Raw genomic sequence first — 27,470 nt, forward strand, 5'->3', positions numbered from 1 at the left:
AATGCTCTCCAATAGCTTCCCTACCATGGATGTGAGGTTAACCAGCCCATAATTTCTTTGACTATCACTATTTCCCTTTTTGAAACAAAGGAACAACACCCTAGTCCTCTAGGACTTTGACTATTGTAGTTGAGGGTACAAATATCTTCGTCAAGGCCTCAGCAATCTCATCTCTCACCTCTTTCAATAACCTGGGATATATCCCATCAGTCCCAGGGGCTTATCCACCTCTGTGTATACTTCTTGCTGCATCAGTAAATCAGCTGGCATAATCAAAGATCCTACCCACCCTGGACACTCGCGCTCCACCCCTCTTCAGTTGGGCAGAAGTTACAAATGGCACATACCACCAGGCGCAAGAGCAGCTTCCAACCTTGTATTATAAGACTACTAAATAGCTCCATACCACATTGCTGGACTTTTACACAGTTATGATCTTATATCTTATTGTTTACTTGCACTTCACTGTGATTGTAGCTGTTACACTTTATTCTACATTAGACCATAAGACAGAGGAGAGGAGCAGAATTAGACCATTTCACCCATCAAGTCTGCTCTGCCATTTCATCATTGCTGATCCATTTCCTTCTCAACCTCAACTTCCTGCCTTCTCTCCATACCCTTTCACACACTGACTAATCAAGATCCTATCAAACAAGAACCTACATCCAATGACTTGGCCTCCACAGCCATCTGTGGCAATGAATTCCACAGATTTGCCACCCTCTGGCTAAAGCAGTTCCTCCTCAGCTGTATTCTAAATGGATGCCCCTCTACTGTGATGCTGTGCCCTCTGGTCCGAGACTCCCCCGCCATAGAAAATATCCTCTACACTTCCACTTTATCTAGGCCTTTCAACATTAGATAGGTTTCGATGAGATCCCCCTTCATGTTTCTAAATTCCAGTGAGTAAAGTCATACGATAAGCATTTCATTCCTAGAATCATTCTCGTCAGCCCTCTCAAATGTCAGTGTGTAGCGGTGTGCTACCCACAGCGCTAAAGTAACGACACGGAGTCGGTAAACTGCAATTAAAGAAGATTTTATTCGAACTTCACAGTCTTGCTTTAAAGCCTCCCTCACCCCGCCCTCCCCGGGCGTGGATGCTGTAAGGGGCACGTACTCACAAACCCCCGCAGGCTTTCCCTTTGTTGGTGAAGCAGACCTGGGCTTTGTGCCGGCCCGCTGGCTATTTGTGAGCCGGTTCGAGTGCGCTAGATAGTGGGTCGCCACAAGTGCATCTTTTCTTAAACACTGGGCCCAAAAGTGTTATTGTTTCACCTTGCTTCAGAACAATGCACTGTGCTTTTATCTGATCGTTAGGAAGGGTATGCAAGATGAGCTTCTCGGTACATGTGGCAATATTAAACTAATTCCAATTCCAAAAAGCTTGATGCTCTTCAAAACACCCAGTACCACCTCGTTCTTGATCTCAAACTGCCTCGGCATATTTGCATGCCCTGCAGTAATCTCAATATTCTAATTCAAAGTATTTAGCTCTTCACCCACATCCTGACTCGAAGCACAAATGCCCTCCTTTATCCTTGAGTGGTTCTGCCCTTTCCTGAATTATCCTCTTGTTTTTAATGCAAATATAAAGGCCCTTGGGAATCTCTTTAATCCTATCAGCCATGGACATTTCATGGCCCATTTTGGCCTGTTTCCTGCTCTTTATATTTCTCAATGGCCTTGTTTGACTTTAACTTCCTAAATTTTAGAAATGCTTCCTTTCTATTTTTGGCAAAATTTGTAAACTCTCTCATCATCCAAGATTCCCTTACTTTGTTATCCTTTTCCTTCCTCCTTACAGGAACATACCAGTCCTGAATTCTGAACAGTTTGGCTTCAAACAAATCCGAAATGACAAAAGGGTGACATAGGTGAACAAAATTTCAGTTTGCATGCTATACTACTCTATGACTCTGAATTTCCTCACATTCTCAGAACACAGAGTCATACAGCACAGAAACAGGCCAGGCAGCCCATCATGTTGATGCTGACTGTTGTAGCCATCTGTACAAATCCCATTTACCTGCAACAGGGCTGCAGCCTATTATGCTTTGCAGATTTAAGTCCTTAGAAGTGCTAAAGTATTTCAGATGGGACTGAGCTCCATAAAATTCTCATTTCCAGCTGTTCCTCCTCATCGGTTACTCTTCCAATCAATACTTTACACCCAACATGGAACTTTCAGGGATTGTTCATCTCATGTTCTCAATATTTATTTATCATTATTATTTCTTTCTTTTTGTAATTGCAGTTTGTTGTCTTTTGTACACTGTTTGAATGCCCAAGTTGGTGACGTCCTTCATTGATTCTATAATGGATTTATTGTGTATGTCCACAAAGAAAATTAATCTCAGGGTTGCATATGCTGGCATATATGTACTTTGATAACAAATTCACTTTGACCTTTGAACTTTGAAGTTGAGGTCAGAGAAATAAGAGGAGAAAGAAGCTGCGAACACTCAGCCAGCCAGGGATTGTCTGTGCAGAGAGGAGCAGTGTTAATGTCCAAGACCCTTCTGATGCTGCCGGTCCTGCTGAGTGTGTCCACTACCTGCTGTTTTATCTTCAGATTTCCAAAACTTACAAAACTTTTGATGTCTATTGACTGATGATTCACAGAACCTGGAGAAACCTGTGACTGCAGATGCTGGGTCTGGAGCAACGCACAAAACATGCTGAAGGAAATCAATAGGTGAGGCATGGAAAGACATGGACAGCTGACGTTTCAGCTCAAGATCCTTCATCTGATAGAGATCGGATAGTCAGGATACACAACTGCTCCTCCATCCCCATCATCATCTGCACGGGTGCCCCCCTGGATTGTGTGCTGAGCCCATTACTGAATACTCTACTCACACATGCCAAGAAAATGAGCTTTTTGTAACAGCTACACTGTACACTACAAAGAAGGACAAACAAAATTAGCTCAATATTGACTAAATTGGCTGAATGGACTAAATCTGCCCCTATATCTTATGTCTTATCATGAGGTTTCAGGGACTTCAGTGGCACATAATGCGAAGGCAACCTTTTAACACAGAGATACCAGCGCTGTGAAAACTAGTTTGTCTTGACGTTACCGTGTATCAGTGCCATATGACCCAGTCACTTGACCAACACTCCAAGGAAATGCTGCACGGGAATAACGACTTCAGGAAATCAGTTCACTTGCCCAGGATGGGTTTGTGACTGAAAGTACCCACTGAACTTGAATGTGCTCCATGAAGGCCCTTATTGCAATGCTGCCAGCAGGCAGGAGGTACGGGAACATGAAGACCCGTGTCTCAAGGTCCAACAACCTCTTCTTCTCCACTACCATCTGGTCTTGAAGTGTCCTGAAAACCATAAGCACAACCTCAAGCTGTATTTGTTTTATTCTCTCTCAACTGACATAACTGTTTAATGTTTATTTCTTTGTTTATTTTTGTGCATATGCAAATTATGTATAATATACGTGAATTTGTGTTAATGCTAACTTATGTTTGTCATGTACTGTACTGATGCAAGAAACTAGCTTTTATGGCATTTATACCATATATGTATTCCTATGACAATGAAATTGGAATCAAAATCAAGTTTATTTTCAATGACATATGTTGTGAAATTTATTGTTTTGTGGCAAGACATAAAAACTAAGTTAAAAAATAGTAAAAAAGATGAATAGTGAGGTAAAGTTCATGGCTCATGGACCTTTCAGAAATCCGATGGTGCTTAGTCATCTAAGTGAAATAGTAACTCAGTTTGTCTCTCCATGGATGCTGCCTGACCTGATTACACGGTTGATCCCAGCACCATCTCTTGTAACAGAGATCACAATCACATTGCATTTCAAAAGAAATAGTGATTTTCATGTGTGTACTACACTAAAATCCAAAATGACATGGCCTTGTCTCTTGGCCAAGACTAGCTTTGTTGTTACTCTCCAAATTCCTAGTAATTTGATCCTTCAGGTCAACATGTTCACACAATAACTGGTGAAGGAGAAGTTCTTGTGGCCGGCTTCCTCTTGTCAAGCTGAGCGGCAAGTTGTTGAAACTGAAATCTGTTCCTGAAAGAAGAGTTAATTTGAGATAATGTTCTTGTATATTGTGACAGAACATGAGTCTCAGTCAGGCCTTAGTTAGAAGGTTGTGAGTTCAGCCTATCGAGTGGATCTGCTTTGGTTGACATGTTGAAACAACTCCCTCATGATATCATCTTACCAAATAGAAAGGCATTATTCCACCATAGATGGTCCCAAGTCTGGCTGTGAAAGGAAGAGGGTTGGGCATGGGGCTAGCAATCTCATCCTTTAAAAGCCCAGCACTCTAGAAATGCCAGCAGAAGCTCAAAGATCTCATGCCTGGGAGAGGAAGAACTCTGATAGGCTATACCTTGGAAGACTGGTCCAGAGCAGAGGACTCTGACGTGTTGCTGTCGGTGGCCCATGTCCAAGTAGGTGTGATGGGCTTAAGAAGAAGAAGAAGAAGAAAAGGAATGACTTCTCTCATATCAGGAATCAGACGTGGACCATTGAGCTCATTATGGAGTATTGTATTCGGTTCTGGTCGCGTCATTATAGGAAGGATGTGGAAGCTTTAGAGGAAACTGCCTGGGCTAGGAGCATATTTTATGAGGAGAGGTTGAGTGAGCTAAGACTCAAGGGAGGATGAGAGGTGTACTGGATGATAAGAGTCATAGATAGAGCCAGAGGCTTTTTCACATGGAGCCAGTGGCTAATGCGAGAAGCATAATTTTTTAAGGTGATTGGAGAAAAGTATAGCAGGGATGCCAGAGGTAGTTTTTTTAAACAGAGAATGTGAACTGTGTGGAATACAGTGTCAGGGACGGTAGTAAAGCAAGATATATTAGGGGCATTTAAGCTTCCCTTAGATTGGACCATGGATGAAGGTAAAATAGAGGAGCTATATTGGAGGGAAGGGATAAATTAATCTTAGGATAAAGGGTCAGCATAATATCAGGGGCCAGAGCTGTGTTATACAGTTCTCTGCTCAATGTCTATTTTGGCTTTGAGGGAAGTGATCCTATTGGCCTTATTCATGAGGGAACAACAGTTCCCATTTGAGACGGAAATGAGAAATGCCTTCATCTGGAGAGCACTGAACTGGTGTTGGTATTGACTTATTGTTGTCACATGTACCAAAGTACAGTGAAAAGCTAGTTTTGTGATCTACAGATCTAACCATTACACACTGCACTGAGGTAGATCAAGGTAAAAACAGTAACAATGCAGAAAAAAATGTAAATCTTCAGAGAAAATCTGCAGGTAAACACTAAAGTGCAAGATCATAATGAGGTAGATTGTGAGTCCACCTTTATATATTAGGGAACTATTAATAGTCTTACATCAGCAGGGTACCAGCTGTCCTTGATCTTGGTGGTGTGTGCTTTCAAGCTTTTGTATCTTCTGCCCAATGGGAGAGGGTAGAATGCAAAGTATCCCAGTTGGATGGGTCTTTGATTATGCTGGCTGCTTTATTGATACAGTGAGATACACAGACAGAGGCTGGAAGCTTGGTCACTAACTATACTTCAAAGAAGGACTGAGATATTTTTTGATATTAAGAGAACTCAGGGACAGAGTCTTCACGCAGAGGAAGGAGGTTAAACTCAGCTTTGATTTTATTGGGACAGGGCAGTCAAATACCCTACTCCTGCTTCTCTTTTCTGCTCAAAATGTTTAGAGAGGGATGGAAGCACACAACCTGCTGAATTAGATGATATTATCTTCAACTGAGTCGCTAGATGAAGAACAGGGAAAAGCTGTTACTAATTTCTCCAACCAGTGTCACATTACCTTTGCTAGGACATTACTGCACTCATACTGGTTCACTTAAAGACAGCACATTAAAATGTCAACAGCGAACAGTCTGCTGGAGGAACTCAGTGAATCGAACAGCATCTGTGGGGAAAAGGAATTGTTGACATTTCCAGTCAAAAGCCTCCACAGGGACTAAGAGAAGAGATGGGAAATAGCCAGTATAAGGAAGAGGAGCAGTGGTGCAACAGGGGCCTGTAGATGGTTAGATCATTGAGGCGAGGTGGAAGATGATTGGCAGATGGAGCAAGGGTTGGGCGAATGGAGAAGGGTACAGCTGGGAGACAGAGACAGGTGGGAGACACCAAATGAAAAAGGCAGGTGGAGCAAGGTGGGGTGTGGGGAAGGAGAAGGTGTCCAGAATTTTGCGTGTGTTACCTCATCTGGTCTCACCTGTCACCTGCAGGCTTATATTTCTTCACTCCCCCACCACAACCATATTATTCTGGTTTCTAATCCTTTCCTTTCCTCCCCTGAGGAAGGGTCTTGGCCAGAGACATTGACAGTATATTCCTCTCCATAGACGTTGCCTGACTGGATCTCCTCCAGCATTTTGTGTATGTGTTGCTGAAGGTGATAAACGGGAACACGGCTTAACAGAGCTGGAATCTATTAAGTAAGGAAGGTGATAATGGGAAACACTAGAAAAGAGGTAAATGGCATGTGGTAAAATATGTATACCTGTCTGGACACGCCCCCCCGCTGACTGCTCCTGTGGCTCCTCCCACAGACCCCTGTATAAAGGCGATTGGGGCACTGCTCCTCCCTCAGTCTTCAACATGGTTGTACTCCCTTTTTCGCTGTTAATAAAAGCCTATCATTCACTTCCAGTCTCCTAGAGTTATTGATGGTGCAGCAATTTTATTAACAGTGATTTTAAAACATGGAGTGCATTTTACAACCTGACAGATTGGATATCGACCCTCAATCCCAGGAAGACAGCAATGCTTTTGAACTCTGGCTTGCATGCTTCGAATCGTACCTGGAGGAGATTCATGTAACCAAGCCTGCCACAATGCGTAGAGTTCTCCTCTCCAGGATCAGTCCACAGGTCTACTCGATGATCAGGGACCAGCCAAACTACCAGGGCGCGCTGGACACCCTCAAAAGACAATACCTGCGGCCGGTGAACACCGTCTATGCAAGACATCGCTTAGCGACGCGGCAGCAGCGGGCAGGAGAGTCGAGTGCTGAGTGTGTCTGGGCCCTACAGACACTCGTGTGAGCCTGCAATTGCATGGGCCTGACGTCGGAACAGCATGCGGAGCTCCTAGTAAGAGACGCCTTCGTCAGGGGGATCAGGTCAGTGTATGTGCACCAGCGGCTGCTGGAACACACCGATCTTACCTTACATTTGGTGATTGAGTTGGCCAACACATTGGATGCTGTTCTGCATGACTCTGACGCTCTCCAGGTGTGCAATCTCCCACCAGCCTCGTGGACGCTGCAGAACCCGCAACCCACCGGCGGATCGACCATGGCTGCTGCCAGTCGCGAGTCCGTGAAGTCCCCGCAACCCGGTGTATCGACCATGGCTGCTGCCAGTCGCGAGTCAGCGAAGTGTTACCTCTGTGGACTCAAGAAGCACCCCTGAAAATGCTGCGCGGCCCGAGAAACTGCCTGCTCCAGCTGCGGAAAGAAGGACCAATTCGCCAAGGCCTGTAAGTCCAAATTGTGAGCGGGGTCGAGCAGCGCCACGTACGAGGGATGGGGGTGGCCATCTTGGTTGGCGCCACCTCACACTGCCCCCGACCCACAGCTGCTTACCGGTCACCCCACCGGCGATTCAACTCTGGCCTCTGTGACCCTCGAGCAAAGTGCTCCATACCAGCTTGTAAGGTCAATGATGGACATCCTGGTGGAGGGGCACAGGACTAGCTGCCTGGTTGACACGGGCAGCACTGAGAGTTTTATTCACCCGGACACGGTGCAACGCTGTGGACTCGTGACAGCCGGTAAGCCAGAGGGTCGCCATGGCTTCTGGGTCACATACAACAGACATCCGGAGGGGGTTGTGTAGGGACACTAGTGGTGCAGGGCACAGAATATCGGGACTTTATCTTACTGGTCATGCCTCAACTGTGTGCCCCTGTGCTATTGGGGCTCGACTTCCAGAGCCACCTGAAAAGTGTGACAATGGAGTATGGCGGGCCCCCCCCACCAATCACTGTCAGAAATCCCCAGTTCTGTAGGAATTTATCACATACCCCGCTGCTGACCACCCCCACACACCGACCCGCACATCCCACCCAACACGATGCCATCAGAAATGCTATTGACACCACTTGCAGCCTCTCCACCCTCAGGATCCCACTCCCACCGCTGTTCACCAACCTGACCCCTGACTGTAAACCTGTGGCAACTAAAAGCAAGAGGTACAGCGCGGGGGACAGGGCCTTCATTCAGTCAGAGGTGCAGCGGCTGCTCAGGGAGGGGATCATTGAGCCAAGCACAAGTCCTTGGAGGGCCCAGGTGGTCGTTGTTCAGAACGGGCAGTAAAATAGGATGGTCGTGGACTAGAGCCAGACCATCAATTGGTTCACGCAGCTTGACGTGTACCCTCTACCCCGCGTCGCGGATATGGTCAACCAGATAGCTCAGTACAAGGTGTACTCGACAATAGACCTGAAATCCGCTTACCATCAGCTCCACATCCACCCGGAGGACTGCCCCTACACTGCCTTCGAGGCAGGCGGCAGGCTTTATCACTTCCTGCATGTCCCCTTCAGTGTCACGAATGCTGTCTCTGTCTTCCAGAGGGAAATGGACCGGATGGTGGACCAGTGCCAACTGAAAGCCACGTTCCCATATCTGGATAACATCACCATCTGCGGTCATGACTGGCAGGATCACGACATTAACCTCCAACAATTTTTCCAAGCAGCCAAAGCTCTTAACCTCACCTATAACAGGGACAAGTGTATGTTCGGAACCACCCGACTTGCTGTCCTTGGGTATGTCGTGGAGAACGGACTCACTGGCCCTGACCCCGACCGTATGCGCCCCCTGTTGGAACTCCCTCTTCCCAACACCCTCAGAGTCCTCAGACAGTGCCTGGGCTTCTTTTCCTATTACGTGCAATGGGTCCCTCACTACGCAGACAAGGCCCGCCCCCGTTCAGGTCCACGACATTTCCCCTTTCAGCCGAGGCCCGCGCGGCCTTCAGCTGCATTAGAGGGGACATTGCTAAAGCAGCAATGCATGCGGTGGACAAGACCATCCCCTTCCATGTAGAGAGTGACGCCTCCGACTTCGCGCTGGCTGCTACCCTCACTCAGGCAGGAAGGCCGATAGCATTCTTCTCTCGTACCCTTCAAGGCCCTGAAATTCAGTACTCCACGGTGGAGAAAGAAGCCCAGGCCATAGTGGAAGCTATTAAGCATTGGAGGCACTATCTCGCCGGCAAATAGTTCACCTTGGTGACTGACCAGCACTCAGTTGTGTTCAAGTTTAGCAACCAACAGTGGGGCAAAATCAAAAATGATAAAATTTTGAGGTGGAGAATTGAACTCTCCACCTACAACTATGACATCCTGAACCGGCCTGGCAGGCTCAATGAGCCCCCTGATGCCCTATCCCGCGGAACAAGTGCCAGCGCGCAGATCAACCGGATATACGTCCTCCATGCAGATCTTTGCCACCCGGGGGTCACCCTGCTTTTCCATTTCATGAAAGCCCAGAACTGCCTTACTCCCTTGAGGAAATCAGGACGATGACCAGGGACTGCCAAGTCTGCGCCGAGTGCAAACCACACTTCTACTGTTTTGAAAAGGCACAACTTATCAAGGCCACCCACTCCTTTGAGCGACTGACTGTCAACTTTGAGGACCCTCTTCCCTCCACCGACTGCAATGTGTACTTTTCTTAACATAATTGACGAGTACTCGCGGTTCCCCTTTGCCATCCCCTGCCCCGATACCACTGCTACGTCCGTCGTAAAAGCCCTGCGCCAGCTCTTCACTCTGGATATCCCTGCAATATCCACAGTGATAGAGGGTCCTCCTTTATAAGTGACGAGCTGCGCCAATACCAGCTGGCTAGGGGTATTGCTACTGGTAAGACCACGAGCTATAATCCCCAGGAGAATGGACAGGTGGAGAGGGAGAATGCCACGGTGTGGAAGGCCACACTCTTAGCCCTTAGGTCAAAGGGATTGCTGGTCTCTCACTGGCAGGAGGTCCTCCCCAAGGCACTCCACTCCATCCGCTCCCTGTTATGTACGTCCACCAATGCCACTCCTCACGAGCACCTATTCTCTTTTCCCAGAAAGTCTGCCACTGGGACCACCCTACCGGCTTGGCTGATGTCCCCAGGGCCAGTGCTGCTCAATAAATATTCCCTGATGGTCGAGAGGGTTCACCTACTTCATGCAAACCCCCAGTATGCCTACGTGGTCTTACCTGATGGGTGGGAGGACACTGTCTCCGTCCGCAACCTGGCGCCTGCAGGAGCACCGGACCCCTACCCTGAACACTCCACGGTGACTATGAACCACATACCCACTGATGTATATACCCACGAGACACTGCGCACACCAAGCCCTACACAGACTCCTCACGACACTCCCATACTGGGCGCCATGCACACGCATGAGGGGTTACTGATGCCTAATGGGCTGGCACCTCAAGTCAGGCCGGAGCCAGCACAACCACAGTGACCACTGGTGCTACGTAGATCGCAGCGACGGACTTGACCGCCTGATAGACTTGACCTGTAAATATACTTGTCAGAAACTTCACCCTGTGGGGACTCTCTTTTAAACCAAAGGAGGGTGAATGTGGTGAACTACGTATACCTGTCTGGACACGCCCCTCTGCTGGCAGTTGGAAACAGAACCAGATGGGGAGGAGGGAGCACCATGGGAGAGCTAGAGAGTGAAGGGTGTGATCATGGGTGGATTCCAGCGTTCATGTTGAAGTGTGATTAACTGTCTTTTTTCCTTCTTAATTTTCTCTCTCCAATCTCTTGCCTAACCTATAGAGAGTGAAGATGTTGTATATTTAATAGTTCAGCAATATTAAAGTAATACTGTAAATATATAGTTTGATCAAGCATTCTTAGTTGTTTACATAATTCATAACATGTTAAATGTAAAAGTACATGAATGGCATATGTCATTATGACACCCCATCATATGTGCATGCCTCACTAAAGTAAAAACAAATTAGACACGTTTATCCCTGATGCACCATCAATAACTCTCGGAGATGGGAGGCAAACGACAGGCTTTTATCAGTTGCAAAAGTGACCACGACATCTTGGAGACTGAGGGAGGAGCAGTGCCTCCAATCACCTTTATACAGGGGTCTGTGGGAGGAGTCACAGGAGCAGTCAGCAGAGGGCGTGTCCAGACAGGTATACATAGTTTACCACAATCCCCATGCTCCCTGTTTTTCTTTCAATTCCTTTTGGAGTTACAGAACATAACAGAAAGGTTAAAATGCTGCTATGCACATTAAATACCAGAACTTTTGAATTCTCACTGCTGAATACTACACCAGTGAACCTTGCACTTCATCTCAAGTTTTCTGATTGGAACCCAGTGTGGGTAAAGGTAACCATGTAACCACAAGTTCCTGTCACTTCCTCTGATAGACTAATGAAGTGGGTGTGAGGTCTTCTACAGTAAAGTACAGGAGCTCTGAAATAAGATAGCAACATTCTGTTCTGTTGGGAGATAAAGCAGATGACCTACTTGATATAAAATAACAATGCTGAAGCAACACACAAACACACACACACACAAAAGGCTGGAGGAACTCAGCAAGCCAAGCAGCATCTACAGAAAGCAGTAATGTTGACATTTTAGGTTGAAAATCCTCCAACATTTTGTGTGTGTTGCTTGGAGTTGCTGCATCTGCAGATTTTCTCTTGTTTGTAACTAATGTCGAAGCAAGATTTTTCACCTGCGTCTGTGCATTTGTTTCACCATTCAATAAGATCGTGACAGAACTTCAACCTTAGATCCATGCTCCTCCAGTAGTAGCACTTCATTCCAAAAATCTGTCATGGGTAGACATGGAAAGAGGCTGCAGAGAATTGCAGACTCAGCATGCTCTAGCAGGGGCGCATACCTCCCCACCATCAAAAGGTGACACCTCAAGAAAGTGGCATCCTTCAATAAGGACCCTCACAATCTGGGACACGCCCTCTTCTCATTGCTACCATCAGAGAAGAGGCTGAAGATTCACACTTAGCATTTTAAGAACAGCTTCTTCCACTCTGCTTCAGATTTCTGAACACATGAACACTGCCTCATTATTCCCATTTGCACTATTTAAATATTTATTTATTTTTAATTGTAAGTTTTTGTCATTTTTTTATGTCTTGCACTGCTGCCACGAACAACAAATTTCATGACATACTCTAGCGGTGTGCTACACAGAGCGCTGGAATAACAAACGCAGACGGTGAGTTGCAGTTGCGTAAAAGATTTATTCAAACTTCGCGGCCTCGCTTTTAAGCCTTCCCGTTTCATGGCTTCACACTCACAGTCCCTTCCTGCGTGCGGGCTTTTCCCCTTGCTGGTGAAGAAGGCCTGGTGCCCTGTTTGGGGCCGGCCTCCCTGCCAGCGCGCACCATTTTGTAAGCCGGTTCGAGTGCACTGGGAAGTGGGTCACCACAATACGTCTGTGAACATCTGCAGATGCTGCAAGTTCAAAGCAACACTCACAAAATGCTGGAAGAACTCAGCAGGCCAGGCAGCGTCTAAGGAAAAGAGTTAACAGTCGACATTTTGAGCCACGAGCCTTCATCAGGATTGGAAAGGAAGAGGAGAAGTCTGACAAAGAAGGTGGTGGGAGGGAGCAGGAAGTATGAGGTGGCAGGTTATAAGTGAAACTGCGAGAGGGAAAGGAATAGTGATGAAGTAAAGAGCTGGGAAGTTGATTGGTGAAAGAGATAACGGGTTGGAGAAGTGGGAGTCTGATAGGAGAGGACAGAAGACCATGGAAGAAAGGGAGGAACACCAAAGGGAGGTGATGGGCAGTTAAGGAGATAAGGTGAAAGAGGGAAACAGGTATGAGGAAAGGTGGAGAGGGCAAGAGGAACATTTACCGAAAATTCGAGAAATCAATGTTCATGCCAATATAAGGTGTCGCTCCTCCAACCTGAGTGTGGCCTCATCACAGCAGTCGAGGAGGCCATGGGTTGACATGTTAAAATGGGAATAGGAAGTTGAATCAAAATGCAGGAGATCCCTGCTCTTTCTGGTGGACAGAGTGAAGGTGCTCAGTGAAGTGGTCTCCAAATCTACGTCGGGTCTCAAAGATATGCAGGAGGCCCCACCAGGAGCACCAGACACAGTATATGACCCCAACAGACTCACAGGTGAAGTGACACCTGGAAGGACTGTTTGGGGTCCTGAATTCTAGCAAGGGAGGAGGTGCAGCGGCAGGTGCGGTACTTGTTACACCTGCAAGGATAAGTACCAGGAGGAAGATAGTGGAGAGGGACAAGTGGACAAGGGAGTTGTGTAGGGAGTGAGCAGAAAGTGGGGGGGGGGGTGGTGTAGGGGAAGATGTGTTTAGTTAGGATCCTATTGGAGATGGAGAAAGTTACAGAGAATTATGCGTTGGATGCGGAGGATAGGGAGGTGGTAGGTGAGGACAAGAGGAACCTTATCCCTGTTGTAGCAGTGGGAGGATGGTGTGAAATGGAAGAGATGCAGGTGAGGGCAGCATTGATGGTGGAGGAAGGGAAGCCCCTTTCTTTGAAGAAGGAGGACATCTCAGTGTTCTGGAATGAAAAGCCTCATCCTGAGAGCAGAGACAGCAGAGACTGAGGTACTGAGAGAAAGTGATTGAATTTTTACATATATCAGTGACATTCATTTTCAATAAGGACATTTGCTTCTGGTCTTTACTGACTAATGCATATAATATGTCTCATCCCCAGTTCAAGTTCATTGTCATACATACACTTGGGATTATTCTCACTGGAATATAGGAGTCTGAGATAAAAACATTCAAATCTATAATGGGCATAGATGGGATAGGTAATCAGAGACTTTTCCCCAAGCTAGGAAAGTCTAGAACTAGAGGACACAGATTTAAGGTGAGAGGAAAGAAATTTAAAGAAAGCCTGAGGAATAAGTTTTTCATGCAGATGCTGGTGCTTATCAGAGGAGGTATAGGAGGCAGGCACAATTACAATGTTTAATTGACATTTGGGCAGGTAATTAGACAGAAAAGTCATAGAGGGATATGGGTCCCTTGTGGGCAAATGGGATTAACATGGATAGCCAGAAAGCATGGACAAGATGGGCCAAAGGTGGTGTATAATGCTATGATTATAGAATTTACATTTGCCAGCAAGTAGGTAATAAGGTGATTAGCATGCCAGCTTCATGTATTTGATTGCCAAGTCTGTTGGTGATAGCCAATTATAGGACAGAACAGCTCCACAAAAATGCTTCAGATTCCCCATATAGCTGCACATGGGTGCTCCCTAGAAGTGGCTGCTAGCTCACAGCCTGGTCATCTGTAGCTGTTGAACTTTATTCTGCATTGCTTTTTTTTAACCTTGTTCTACCTCATGTATTACCTTGATACAAGTTTTAATAATCTGTTCTAAACCAACTGCAATTCCAAGATGTAGTACAGTCCTTTTAGTACACAAAGGTCTACATCAACTATTTACATTGATCTTCCATTCTGTGCCTCGCAGTGCCAGAGACAAGGGTTTGTTTCTGCTCAGTATGGACTATATGCAAGAAAGCTTTCACTCTATCTCAGTACTTGTGACAATAATAAACCAATTCCATTTCCACGACTGGTGAACACAGGTAGCCACCAGTTCACTGGAAATATTCAGCTCCCTTACTGAGCAGCCATTCAGATAAAGCTATAGTTGCAGGACAAACGGAAAAATGCATCCAACCTGGGTAGTAAACATTGAGACAGATGCAGTGTTATGTTAAAGGATTCTAAGTAGGTGATGTTGGACTAGAGAGTAAAATTATTATTTTTCTTATTGTATAACTTTACCTATGTTTGCAAGTATTTTTACTGTATATCATAACCTGGATGTGTGTAAATCTCCAGTGAATTTTCTAGCAACTGTAGTGGAGATGATTCTGTACTTTCTAGAAGTTTCTTATCTTCTCTGCTGCAGGTGTCACACCTCTTGAACCTAGTATTTCATAGGTTATTTGTTATGGTAAGTCTTATATCTCTAGTTTGAGCTAGCTTTTGGTATAAGTTGACTATAACTTATTGGTATTTTTCAAGAGCAACCACGAGGAAATCTGCAGATGCTGGCAATTCAAACAACAACACACACAAAATGCTGGTGGGACACAGCAGGCCAGGCAGCATTTTGTGTGATGTTGTTGGTATTTTTCTGTTATCTTTGATCTCTTCTTTGTTCTGCTTACCTCAGTACAGGAAGGATTTAGGAGCATTAGAAAAGGTGCGGAGGAGGTTTATCAGAATGCTGCCTAGATTAGAAAATATATCTTATGAGAACTGGTTGAGAGAGCTGGGGCTTTTGACTTTGAAGCAAAGGAAAATGAGAGGTAACATTGTAGAGGTGTAGAAGATTATGAGAGGGGTAGACAGAGTGGTCAGGTCACACTTTTTCCCTGGGTGGAAATTGTTCATACCAGAGGACATCCTTTTAAGATGATTGAAAGAGGGTTTAGGGTAGAGGCAGATACATTAGGGACATTTAAGAGATAGACACATGGATGAAAGAAAAATGGACAGTTTGGGCTATGTAGGAGGGAAAGGTTAGATTGATCTTGGAGTAGGTTAAAATATTGCACAGCTCACAGCTTTGTGGGCCGATGAGCCCATTCTATGTTGTGCTGTTCTAGGTTCCATGTTTTTATAATACTTTTTGCATATTGAAGACAGGGTGCAAATGTCAGTTAGTACAATACCTTGCAGAATCCATTCCATTTCTCAATTGTATCTTTATTTTGTTCCAAAAGATGTATATCCTGCATTGACAGAACAAAATATCCCCTAGCAGCAATTCTAAATGTGCTGTAACCCCAAATTTTGATATTTCTGATCCCCAGAACAGGTGTACCTGTAATGTACTTTGAGTGATATGGTCAGTTGTTGTAGAAGTATTGACAAAGGCAAATACTTAACTCAATTTAACAATAATTGTCATTAAGAGATGTAGAATACAGTGATAGTGGTGGAAGGGTGTTACTCTAACTGGAGGCTTATGACCATTAATGGTCCACATGGTCAGAATCAGAATCAGGTGTTATGGACCAGCAACAATAGATGTAGAATGGCCACGTCCATACAAAATGTCAGTCATATTCGAAATGCACAGAGTGCTGCCGGATAACCCAATCCTTTAGGTTTGTTTAAAGCCTGCAATCGTCACTCTCACTCTCTCTTCCCATCAATTTCTTTAATGACTCCTTACCAAGGGACTCCCGATTTCTCTCTAGCAATTGGTCTGTGTTTCTCTTTTTATACTGTCAGTATACGTCATCAAGTGAAGCTTACAGAAAAGAAACTACGGATTCCCAGCAAAGTGAAACTATGATCACGTGATGCCCAAAGGAATCGAAACTACAAGCTTCCAGCAAAACAGGACCATAGATAGAAACTTAGAAACATAGAAAATAGGTGCAGGAGTAGGCCATTTGGACCTTCAGGCCTGCACCATCATTCAGTATGATCATGACTGATCATCCAACTCAGAACCCTGTACCTGCTTTCTCTCCATACCTCCTGATCCCTTTAGCCACAAGGGCCATATCTAACTTCCTCTTAAATATAGCCAATGAACCGGCTTCAACTGTCCTGTGGCAGAGAATTCCACAGATTCACCACTCTCTGTGTGAAGAAGTTTTTCCTCATCTCGGTCCTAAAAGGCTTCCCCTTTTATCCTTAAACTGTGACCCCTCGTTCTGGACTTCCCCAACATCGGAAACAATCTTCCTGCATCTAGCCTGTCCAAACCCTTTAGAATTTTATACGTTTCAATAAGATCCCCCCTCAATCCTCTAAATTCCAGTTAGTATAAGCCTAGTCGATCCAGTCTTTCTTCATATGAAAGTCCTGCCATCCCAGGAATCAATCTGGTGAAACTTCTCTGAACTCCCTCTATGGCAAGAATGTTTTTCCTCAGATTAGGGGACCAAAACTGCACATAATATTCCAGGTGCGGTCTCACCAAGGCCTTGTATAACTGCAGGAGAACCTCCCTGCTCCTGTACTCAAATTCTTTTGCGATGAATGCTAACATACCATTTGCCTTTTTCACCACCTGCTGTACCCGCATGCCCACCTTCAATGACTGGCGTACAAGGACACCCAGGTCTGGTTGCATCTCCCCTTTTCCTAATCGGCCACCGTTCAGATAATAATCTGTTTTCCTGTTCTTGCAACCAAAGTGGATAACCTCACATTTATCCGCATTAAACTGCATCTGCCATGAATTTGCCCACTCACCTAACCTGTCCAAGTCACCCTGCATGCTCTTATCATCTTAAATACATTACACTTAGTAAATGAAACTAATATCTCATACATCCACAAAAATCGAAACTGTGGACCCCCAAGAAGAGAAAATTTTGAACTATTAAGATCAAAATTTTAACTACAATTTACAAACTATACAAATGTCCAAAATCTACAAAATGTGCAATACATATACAGTTAAAATAAAGCACACTACAAACTAATATAACACTTTACAGGTGTGTATACTAATACCAAATTCCACTCCATTACATTGCAAGTTTAACATCGGGAAAGACAGTCAGCAATTACATTGTCTTTGCCTTTAATGCGAATTATTAAGAGATCATATTCCTGTAAAATTAAATTCCAGTTCAGCAACTTTATTTTTTTGTTTTTCAGATTACTCAAAAATACCAATGGGTAATGGTTGGTGTAAACCACGAGTGGTTTCTGAGTTGCACCAACATACACATCAAAATGCTGTAAAGCCAAAATAAGGGATAATAATTCCTTTTCCATGGTTGAATAATTTCTCTGGGGTGTCCATTGAATTTCTTGGAAAAGTAAGCCACAGGATGGTCATCATCATCTTAATTATCCCTTTGGAGTAACACTGCTCCTGCAGCCTCATCACTGGCACCCACATCTAGGGAAAATGGCTCTGCAAAGTCAGGTGACCTGAGCACAGGTTGGTGACTTAAGATAGTTTTCAATTTATCAAATGTCTCCTGACAAGGCTCTTTCCAAACAAATTTTTCACCTTTTCTCAGGAGGTTAATTAATGGGAGGGCAATCTCAGCGAAGTTCTTGCAGATCTTGCGATATTACCCTAACATTCCCAAGAATCTTCTGAGAGCCATTTTACCAGTTGGCATGGGAACCTCCGAAATTGCCTGAACTTTTGCTTGAACAGGAGCCAAACTGCCTTGACCCACAACATAACCAAGTTAAGTCACAGTGGCATGGCCAAATACACTTTTAGCTAAGTTAATGGTCAGGTTGGCTTTTGAGAGTCTTTCAAGCAGCTTTTCCACTTCGGAGACATGAGCTTCCCAGGAATCATTCCCTGTGACTGAATCATCACTATAGGCATCTGTGTGTTTTACCTCTCAGATGACAGAATTAACCAATCTCTGGAAGGTTCCTGGAGCATTCTTAATTCCAAATGGCAGGACATTGTATTCCTACAACCCAGATGGCGTTACAAAGGCAGAAATTTCTCTACCTCTATCTGTCAGTGGAACACACCAATACCCGTTCAACAGATCGACCTTTGTAAGAAACTTAGCTTTTCCAACCTTGTCCACACAGTCACCCGCTCTAGGGATTCCATACGCATTGGTTTTTGTTACAGCATTCACCCTTCTGTAATCAGTACAAAAGCGAATCCTACCATCTGGTTTAGGTACCATGACACAAGGTGAACTCCAATCCAAAGTAGAGGTTCTAATAATATCATTTTCCAACATATATTCTATTTCTTTTTCAGCAATTCCCATGTCCATTCAATATGGATGTTGTTTTATGGGTTTGGCGTTTCCAACATCAACATCATGTGAGACTACTGTGGTTCTGTTTGGAACATCTGGAAATAAATCCCTAAATTCCAAAATTAACTGCTTCATTTGCTGCCTCTGTTGTGGCTGCAAATGAGCCAATTTCTCATCAATATTTTCTAAAATTGTCAAATTTGTTAGTCTGACAGAAATAATATTCGGTTTAGAATATTCTCAGATGGATCAGTTACCAAGTTCCCAGGGAGGTCAGAATCATTGTTACTGACAACAACAGTCACAGCGGCGGATTGTTTTCCATAATATGGTTTTAGCATTTTTGCATGGCAAAACTGCATTGGCCTTAGTTGATCTGGTATTTTGACCACTTAGTCCACATTATTAACTTCAGATATAATCTCGTAAGGTCCATGAAATTTAGCTTGCAAAGGGTTCGTTCGCACAGGGAAAATAACCAGCATCTTATCTCCTGGTTTGAATAACCTCTAGCTCCCTTGTCATACCAAGTTTTCATTCTTTCCTACGGGCACTTTCTCAGTCTCACTATCTGGAAGAGCATTCCCTCTCAAGCTGGCAATTTCAGGATCTCTGCTCTGTTCCACTATAATCTCCTTCCTAGACAGAGACAAATCTTTATGGTCAGACCTACTACAAGGATCTTGGTCAAATAAGGAAGGTAGAAAACTTACTGAAAAATCATTAAGATCTTAGTCCCGATTTGAGCTATCATGGGTAACAGAGCCATGCTTCACCAAACCATCAGACTTTTTGGCCGTAGCTCAGGTTACTGTGCAGGAGGGATAAATGTTAGAATCCATCTTTGGATAATCAGTGATTGGTTTAGTTGTTAGCTGCACTGCAGGAACAACTTTTCCACCTGCTAGGTCAATCCCTAATAACAAAGAAGCACCATCCACCAGTAAACTGGATCGCAGTCCAATTTTAACAGTTCCTGAAACTAACCTTGACTTCAAAATTACTTTGTGCTGAGGTACATCACATCCAATACCACGAACAAGATTCATCTCACCAGTGGCAGTCTCATCTCCAAATTTTAGAACACTGTCTAACATAAGTGACTGAGAAGCCCCAGTATCCTGAAGAATTTTTATGGGTACTTAGGTGGACCCTTTATTCACGGAAACAAATCCCTCTGACATAGAATGATCAAATCGCTTCCTAACTTGGTCAGATATCTCAGACCCTGGCAGAACTTCATCAGACTGTTCAGAACCCTATGGGTTCATGGGTGTTTCAAAGTGTTGGACACAGGCATCTGGGACTGCCTCCTTTTCCTTCTTCTTCAGATGGAAACAGTTAGGGCCATAACATGACCAGATTTCCCACAATAGTGACAAATAGGACCAAAATGTTTTTCCTTCACTTGCTTCCCTTCATCCTTACCTTTTTCACTAATCCCTGATTTAATTTCTAGTTTACCCTGACTGTCCACAATACTCTTTTGGAAGGTATAACTCAGGATAAACTTAACTCTGTGGATTAGGGCAAACTCATCTGCTAATTTAGCAGACTCTTGCAAAGTGGCAGCATCCTTCTCACCCAAATATGCCTTTATGTCATTAGGGACCCACCTTTTTAAATTACTCCTTCAAAACTCTTTCAAGTTGTCATAACATCCATTCACATTTCTGGATATACAGATATTCAGTATAATCTGCTTCACAGTATCATAATCAGCTGCCTGTTCAATGGATAAGGTCGTATAAACTTGTGCTTTACCTTTAATTACAATTTGTAAAAGGATAGGCCAGCCAGTTTTTGGCCACTGTGAATTCTGAGAAACTTTCTCAAAATGCCGGAAGTATTTATCAATTTCAGCCTCATTAAATGGAGGAACCAATTTAACTTCCTGACTGGCAATAAACTTAACACCAGAGTCTACCGCTAGATCTCTTTGCTTCAATCTCTCTATCTTTTCTAGCTCAAACTCTCTCTATTTATCTGCTTCTCTGGCATCATCCTGCCTGTTTTTGTCTGTCCTCAGCCTCTAATCATTTTTGTTGTAAATCAGCCTCTAATTTAAGTTTCTCTAATGCTATTTGCTCTAGCTGTAATCGGATCATATCTTTACTTACAAGAAACTTCTCTAACACCGCCTCATTAAAATCCCCCTTATTTATATAGTACTCAGCTATTTTCCTCTGAATCTCAGGTTTTGTCATAGCCAGCTCTATCTCAGTAAGCTCCAGCTCTGTAGCAATTTCCAGCACCTCATCCTCTTTTGACTTTTGTTAATACCTCAGGAATTGGTGATGTTAGAAATTTCCCAACATCCATTGCTGCTGATTTCCACCCACAAACCAATTAATCAAAAGAAATCGCGTACTCCCCTTTTTCCAATTAGATTGATAATTAACCAATAAGCTCCAAATTATACTGATCCCGGATGAGCCCCCAATTTTCATGTTATGGACAAGCAACAGAAGACGTAGAATGGAGTCAGGGAATTATTGCTAAACAGCTAAATTTATTAACATTTATGCAGAAAGATAGAAACTTAAACAAACAACTAACTTAAACAGAAGTTAATGGCGTTATGCGTCTATAGCTCCCAAACAGTCAAACTTAGAAACAATTCTTAACAAAGTCTTATTCAAACACAGTCTTAGAGTGGCAGTATATAAAGTCCAGGTGAGTCATGAAATAAGTGAGAAGCGAAACTGGTATCTTCATGATGTAACGAAGAGATGATCTTAGAGATTCACAGTACAGCAGAGAAGTGATCTTGCAGAGATGAAAAGCAGTTAATGTAGTTTGCAGCCGCAGAGTACCTTTTCCCTAAGAGTCCAGGAAGAGCAGGATTTCACAGAGTAACTGACAGGGAATGTCCCTTTTGCCGAAATGGTCACCACACAACACCTGAGACCATGCAGGGGTTAACCAAAAGTGTGTGCCACAATCCATGTATGGATTATACAAAATGTATAATCAGAGTGCTGCTGGCTAACCCAATCCTTTGGGTTTGTTCAAAGCCTGCAATCTTCATTCTCACTCTATCTTCCCGTCAACTTCTTTACAACTCCTTACCGAGCGACTCCTGATTTCTTTCTAGCAATCAGTCTGTGTTTCTCTTTTTTATACTGTCGGTATACATCATCAAGTGAAGCTTACAGAAATTTAACTACAGATTCCCAGCAAAGCAAAAGTATGATCACGTGATGCCCACAGGAATCAAAAGTACAGCTTCCAGCAAAACAGGACCATAGATACATCACATTTAGTAAACAAAACTAATATCATGTAACATCCACAGGAATCGAAACTGTGGACCCATAACACAGGTTTACTATCAGTGGCATGTATCGTGAAATTTGTTAACTTAGCAGCAATACATTTCAATGCAATACATGATAATATAGAGGAAAAAATAAGTAAGTAAATCATTTACAGTATATATAAAGAATAGATCAAAAATTTTAATTTTTAAAGATTAAAAATTTAATAAATAGATTAAAAATTGTGCAAAAATCAGAAATAATATATATTAAGAAAGTGAGGTAGTCCACTTTAGGAATGTCCATTTAGGAATCAGTTGGCAAAGGGGATGAAGCTGTTCCTGAATCATTGAGTTTGTGCCTTCAGGCTTCTTCTGTACCTCCCACCTGGTGGTAACAGTGAGAAATACCCGACTTTTCTATATCGGCCCGGTCCTTAGATTTTCTCGTTTGTGATTTGAACAGTACTTCACTACTTTTTTTGTTTTTATTTTTGCACTAATTATTACTACCACCACAGAGGTGCTACAGGAGCCTGATGACATATGATTTAGAAGCAACTTCTTCCCTTGTCCCAGCAGCTTTCTGAACAAGATATCATGCTTGTTAATTGTTGATTTTTGCACCGGAATGTAGAACATAGAGCGGTACAGTGCAGTACCAGGCCATCAGCCTATAATTTTGTGTCAAACTAATTAAATTAGTAATGTAATGTTCAAGTAAACAAACCCCTTTTCCCTACACAATACTCATATCCTTCCATGTTCTGCATTCCATTGAATGCCACTATTGCATTTGCCTCCACCAAGAATGTAGCTGTCTACTTTAGGTCTGCCTCTCGTAATCTGAAAAACCTCCTGCAGATCTCCACTTAGTGTCTGCTACTCCATCGAGAAAACAATCCAGGTTTGCTCAATGTCTCCCTGATAAATAAATATTTATTTATGCTTTTATAGTAATTATATGTCTATGCACTGTACTGCTGCTGCAATACATATTTCATATCATCTAAGTTAGTGGTAATAAAGCTGATTCTGATTCAATATTCTGAAGACAATTCATTATGTTGAATGATTCTCTGTGGCTGGAACACACTTATGGCAAATCTTAATTGGTTGAATTGAGGAAAAGAGCTTGGGATAGCATTGCATAGTGGTTAGCATAACATTATTACAGCACCAGCTGTAAGATAAGTGTTCAATTCTCACCGCTGCCAGTAAGGAGTTTGTATGTTCTCCCCATGACTGTATAAATGTAGGACAATAAGAGCATCAAACCCTAAGATGTAGGAGCAGAATTAGGACATTAGGCCCATCAAGTCTGCTCCCCATTCTATCATAGCTGATTTGTTATCACTCTAAATTTCATTCTCCTGCCTTCTCCCCGTAACCTTTGATGACCTTACTGATCAAGAACCGATCAACTTCCGCATTACAGGTACCCAGTGACTACAGCCGTCTATGGCAATGAATTCCACAGATTCAGCACCCTCTGGCTAAAGAAATTCCTCCTCATCTCTGTTCTAAGGGGATGTCCTCTTACACTGAGCCTTAGGTTGTCCCGTTATAGGAAACATCCTGTCCACATCCACTTTAGCTAAGCCTTTCAATATTCGCTAGTTTTCAATGAGATCCAGCCCCCACCCCCTTATTCTTCTAAATTCCTGTGAACGAGGCCCAGAGCCATTAAATGCCCCGATACCTTAACCCTTTTATTCCTGGAATTATTCTTGTGAACCTCCTCTGGACCCTCTCCAATACCAGCATATCTATTCTTAGATAAGGGGCCCGAAACTGCTCACAATACTCTACGTGCAGTCTAACCAATCCCATATAAAACCTCAGCATTACATCCTTGCTGTTATATTCTAGATTTCTAGATGCCAATATTTAATTTGCCTTCCTTATCATTGACTCAGTCTGCATGTTAACCTTTAGGGAATTCTGTATGAGGACTCCCAAGTTCCTTTGCACCTCTGATTTCTGAATTTTCTCCCCATTTAGTCTACGCCTTTATTGCTTCTTCTAAAGTGCAAGACCATACACTTCCCAACACTTCCCTACACCAGTTTCCTCCAGGTGCTCTGGTTCCTTGCACATTTAAAAATGTGCAGTTGGCATGAGTGAGTTGTGGGCATGCTATGTTGGCTCTGGCAGAGTGGCAACACTTGCAGGCTGCCCAGCAAAGTCTTTGCTGATTTGACTTGACACAAATTATCCTTTACACTATATTTTTTAATATACATGTGCAAAATAAAACCAACCTTTAAAAAATATCAACATCAGGTCATGCCTCTAGCTATCAGACCCATTAAAAAAACTTTAAAAACATTTACAGTCTTCGTTGGCAACATCAAAGAGTGCCTGCATATTCTGGCATGTATTCTCACAATGTGACTCTATTTGTTGAAAAGAAAATGGAAGCATATGTATGGTTCAGGAAGTTAGACAGAGCCCATAAAAAATAAAAAAAATCAGGAGAGAACTTAATCAGAGAACCAGGAGACTCAATGAGGGCCATGGAATTTCCTTGGTGTTGAGGGTTAAAGAAAATCCCAAGGAATTCAATGCACACATTAAAAACAAGAGGTAACCAGTAGGACCACTCAACGACAAAGGAGGGACATTAAGTCTGGAGTGAGTGAAACTCAGGAAGGTACGAAGTGAGTACGTATTTCACAGCAGGGAGAAGGACATGGAATTTATTGAGAACAGAAAGGAATACATTGATCTTCTAGGATATTTTGATATTAAGAAGAAAGAGATATTCGGACTCTTGAGGAACATTAAGTTGCATAATACCTTCAAAACCTGCTATGGAACTCCTCGAGAATAGCAAAACATATTGTTCTTGGTAGACAGATGATGAGGAAGCATACAGAGGTGAGATTGGTTAGGTGAGTGGAGTCACAACAACAGCCTTGAACTTAACGTCAATAAGTTCAAGGAGCCAATTATGGACATCAGCAAAGGAAAGTCAGAAGAATACATATCAGTCCTGATTGAGGGGTCAACAGCAGAAAGGTTGAGCAGTTTCAAGTTCCTGGGTGTCAACATTTCAAAGGATCTATTCTAAGCTCAATGTATTGATGAATTAAGAAGAAGGCATGCCAGTGGCCATGCTTCATTAAGAGTTTAAGGCTGAAAAGGTTAAGGCAGCATTTGCGGAATTTGAATGTGTTGGGTCTTGGACCTCTTGTCCGAACAAAGGAAAGAGAGAGAGGTCTAAGGTATTTTCTGTAGGAGAGGAGGTGAGGGAGAGATGTGTAGAACAAAGGGAATGTCTACGATAGGATGAGCCAAAATGGCACAGCACATTAAATTTTTTGATCCGTGTGATGTGTTAATGATAGGTAATTGAACTTGCTTAACAGCAAGTGTGTTTATAGATGTGTATTGCAAGATCAAGGGCTGATTCTCATGGAAGAGCATCGTTGCCTGTATAGCTACCCTTAGTGCCTCTTCACCCTGCTTACTTTACCCAGTCTGAGGAATGGATCAGCTGAAAGCCACCCTCACCTCCCATGATATTTGTACTGACCATAATGCCGTTAAACTACCTGCTTGCACATGAGTTATATTTGTACATCAATCCAATTGCTGCTTGAACATTGCTGGGGTATATACTCTCCACCAGAATCAGAATCAGATTTATCACTAACATACATGAAATTTGTTGTTTTAATGCAATACATAAAATACACCGTCGATTACTATTATATCAATATGTATACATAAATAGTGCAAAAAAGGGAAAAATAGTGACATAGCATTCATGGGTTCTTTGTCCGTTCAGAAATCTGATAGCAGGGGAAGAAGCTGGAAGTTATTAATTAAACGTTGACCGTGTTCCTTCAGGCTTCTGTATATCCTCTTCAATGGTAGTAATGAGAAAAGGGCATGTCCTGGGTGGTGGGGGTCCTTAATGATGAATGCCACCAATTTGGGGCATGGCTTTTTGAAGATGCAGAGGAGGCTAGTGTCCAGGCTGGAGTTGGCTGAGTTTGCAAACCTCTGCAGCTTTTTCTGATCCCAGGTGGTGATACAACCAGTTAGAACGTTCTCCATGGTACATCTGTAAAGGTTTTGATAATTTTATATATTTATTTATTTAGAGATACAGTGCAGAACAGGTCCTTCCAACAAGCCATAGCACCCGACAATTTAACCCTAGCCTAATCAGAGGATAATTTACAATGACCAACTAACCTATCAACTGGTACGTCTTTGGACTGTGGGAGGAAATTGGAGCGCCTGAAGGAGACACAATGAGAACATATAGACTCCATACAGAAATCAGCAGGAATTGAACCTGGATTGCTGGTACTGTAAAGAATTGTTAACCACTACGCTACCATATCTTTTCACTTATAGGGCTAGAGTACCCAACACAAGCTGTTGTAGTAATTCATAGCCCACAAGTTCTTGTTACAATAGACAATAGATGCAGAAGTAGACCATTCGACCCTTCGAGCCTGCACCACCATTCTGAGATCATGGCTGATCATCTACTATAAATACCCGGTTCCTGCCTTGTCCCCATATCCCTTGATTCCCCTACCATAAGATACCTATCTAGCTCCTTCTTGAATGCATCCAGAGAACTGCCCTCCACTACCTTCCGAGGCAGTGCATTCCAGGACCCCACAACTCTCTGGGAGAAGAAGCTTTTCTCTTAACTCTGTCCTAAATGACATACCCCTTATTCTCAAACCATGCCCTCTGGTACTGGACTCTCCCAGCATCTGGAACATACTTCCTGCCTCTATCTTGTCCAATCCCTTAATAATCTTATATGTTGCAATCGGATCCCCTCTCAATCTCCTTAATTCCAGCGTGTACAAGCCCAGTCTCTCTAACCTCTCTGCGTAAGACAGTCCGGACATCGCAGGAATTAACCTTGTGAATCTACGGTACACTTCCTCTACAGCCAGGATGTCCTTCCTTAACCCTGGAGACCAAAACTGTACGCAATACTCCAGGTGTGGTCTCACCAGGGCCCTGTACAAATGCAAGAGGAGTTCCTTGCTCTTGTACTCTATTTCCTTTGTAATAAAGGCCAACATTCCATTAACCTTCTTCACTGCCTGCTGCACTTGCTCATTCACCTTCAGTGACTGATGTACAAGGACTCCTAGATCTCTTTGTATTTCTCCCTTACCTAACTCTGCACCGTTCATATAATAATCTGCCTTCCTGTTCTTACTCCCAAAGTGGATAACCTCACACTTATTCACATTAAACGTCATCTGCCAAGTATCTGCCCACTCACCCAGCCTATCCAAGTCACCCTGAATTCTCCTAACATCCTCATCACATGTCACACTGCCACCCAGTTTAGTATCATCAGCAAACTTGCTGATCTTATTCTCAATGCCTTCATCTAAATCATTGATGTAAATCGTAAACAGTTGTGGTCCCAATACCCAGCCCTGTGGCTCCCCACTAGTCACCACCTG

This window comes from Hypanus sabinus, chromosome 21 (assembly GCF_030144855.1).
Source record: "Hypanus sabinus isolate sHypSab1 chromosome 21, sHypSab1.hap1, whole genome shotgun sequence".
Lineage (NCBI taxonomy): Eukaryota > Metazoa > Chordata > Chondrichthyes > Myliobatiformes > Dasyatidae > Hypanus > Hypanus sabinus.